The following is a 2,777-nucleotide window of genomic DNA, read 5'->3' on the forward strand; positions in this document are numbered from 1 at the left end:
AATGGCTGCGATCCAAAAGTCTACAAGTAATAAATGCTGGAGAGGGTGTGGAGAAAAGGGAACCCTCTTACACTCTTGGTGGGAATGCAAACTAGTACAGCCACTATGGAGAACAGTGTGGAGATTCCTTAAAAAACTGGAAATAGAACTGCCTTATGATCCAGCAATCCCACTGCTGGGCATACACACCGAGGAAACCAGAAGGGAAAGAGACACGTGTACCCCACTGTTCATCGCAGCACTGTTTATAATAGCCAGGACATGGAAGCAACCTAGATGCCCATCAGCAGATGAATGGCTAAGAAAGCTGTGGTACATATACACAATGGAGTATTACTCAGCCATTAAAAAGAATACATTTGAATCAGTTCTAATGAGGTGGATGAAACTGGAGCCTATTATACAGAGTGAAGTAAGCCAGAAAGAAAAACACCAATACAGTATACTAACACATATATATGGAATTTAGAAAGATGGTAACAATAACCCTGTGTACGAGACAGGAAAAGAGACACTGATGTATAGAACAGTCTTATGGACTCTGTGAGAGAGGGAGAGGGTGGGAAGATTTGGGAGAATGGCATTGAAAAATGTAAAATATCATGTATGAAACGCGTTGCCAGTCCAGGTTCGATACACGATACTGGATGCTTGGGGCTGGTGCACTGGGACGACCCAGAGGGATGGAATGGGGAGGGAGGAGGGAGGAGGGTTCAGGATGGGGAACACATGTATACCTGTGGCGGATTCATTTTGATATTTGGCAAAACTAATACAATCATGTAAAGTTTAAAAATAAAATAAAATTAAAAAAATAATTGCATTTATTTGCATTTTGATTTAAGCTATTGAGATATTTCCTGATACATCATGTAATTATAATTAAAAAATAAATAGGAAAAGTGAAAAAATAGGAAGGCAATGGAAAGCTAAAGAATAGAAAGCAATAAGAGTATCATAATCCTTAAATTGCAAACACTATAAATCAAAAATCAGATTTATATTTTTAAGAAATTTCTCCGGTTGTTAGTGGAGAATGGATAGTTTTATTACCCCCATATTTCTGAAAGAACAGAGTTCTCTTTAACAGAAACACATGACGTTCTGAGCTTGACAGTCACTTGCCAATGAAACTCCCCTGTTTCATCCAGAGTTTTCTCATGGCATCTTTCACTTCCATATTCCTCAGGGTGCAGATCAAGGGATTTAACATGGGTGTGATGATGGAATCAGACATGGCCATCACCTTGTCTATGGGGTAGGTGGCCACAGGCCTGACATACAAAAACATACAAGGCACAAAAAACATGACGACCACAGTGAGGTGGGAGCCACAGGTGGAGAGGGCTTTAGGCTGCCCTTCAGAGCTTCAGGACTTCCCTGATGGCTCAGAGGGTAAAGTGTCTATCTGCAATGCAGGGGACCCGGGTTTGATCCCTGGGTCGGGAAGATCCCCTGGACAAGGAAATGGCACTCCAGTACCATTGCCTGGAAAATCCTATGGACAGAGGAGCCTGGTAGGCAGGGGGTCCATGGGGTCACAAAGAGTCGAACATGACTGAGTGACTTCACTTTCACTTTCAGAGATGCAGGACTTCAGGGAGCAGAGAATGACCAAATAGGAAGTGATGAGAATGAGGAAGATGGCCAAACACATCACCCAACTGTTGAGAATGACTAAGAGGCCCAGGATGTGGATGTCAGTGCAGGCCAGTTTCAACAGTGGGAACAAATCACACATAAAGTGGTCTTTTGTATTGGGAACCACAGAAGGGTACTTGATACATGAAGTTGTACTACGGCATGGAAAAATCCCCCTACCCAGGCCCCTCCCAGCAAAAGGCAGCATATCTGAGGTCTCATGATGTTCATGTAGTGAAGAGTCTTACAGATGGCCACAGAGAGGTCATAGGCCATCATGGTGAGAAGGATGATGCCCACTCCACCAAAGAAGTGCTCAGTGAAGAGCTGGACCATGCAGCCTTCCAGGGAGATGGTAGTGCTCTCAGAGAGGGAGTCTACGATCAACTTGGGGGCAATGATGGAAGAGATAGTGACATCCAAAAGGGACAAGGAGGTAAGGAAAAAATACATGGGTGATCTCAGACTCTGACTCATAGCCATGGTCACCACAGTGAGGAGGTTTCCCAAAATGGTGGGACACATACATGATTAGAAACCTGGCAGAGAGTATTCTCTGCAGCTCTGGAGACCATGTAATGCTCCAAAGCATGAATTCCATCACACTGTTTTGATGTCCCATGTGTCAGGTGCTGATAGGAGCTCCAGCTAAGAGTTAGAAGACCTGAAAAAGGAGTGCATCATTTATGACTAGTGATTACTTGACTTCAAGTATTTCCAGGATCTCAGGGAACTGATGGGTTTTGTTGTCTGTTTTGTTTTTTGTGTCTTTTTTTTTTTTCATTTATTCATTATCCAGCATTTGCCTGTTCATAACCTGCTAAATAAAGAGCTTAAAAGAGAGCTGCTTCTTTAGTGCTAGGTTCTCCCCGGGCTTTTCCCTTCTCTTTTTAAATGGTGTTTCCATGTGAAATGCATTTCTCCCTTTTACTGTTATTGTTGATTATCAGCACCTACGCACTCCAGGCACTAGAATAACACCATAAGTGACTCTATGTTATTGATGAGGGAACTGATTCTCACAGACTTGAGGCAACATAGCCAAGGTTGTACAGCAAGTGACTGGTGAAGCCAGAATATGGACCATATTTTCTGACTCCAGAATCAGTGCCCTCAAATACCAATATTTCTCCTCT

The 2,777-nt window shown here is 43.0% G+C and overlaps 1 pseudogene; it reads right to left on the bottom strand.

The window, feature by feature from the left end:
* Positions 1-1,117: 1,117 nt before the first annotated feature.
* LOC112579393 lies at positions 1,118-2,263 on the bottom strand (annotated as a pseudogene).
* Positions 2,264-2,777: the final 514 nt, after the last annotated feature.

Source organism: Bubalus bubalis, chromosome 16 (assembly GCF_019923935.1).
Source record: "Bubalus bubalis isolate 160015118507 breed Murrah chromosome 16, NDDB_SH_1, whole genome shotgun sequence".
Classification (NCBI taxonomy): Eukaryota; Metazoa; Chordata; class Mammalia; order Artiodactyla; family Bovidae; genus Bubalus; species Bubalus bubalis.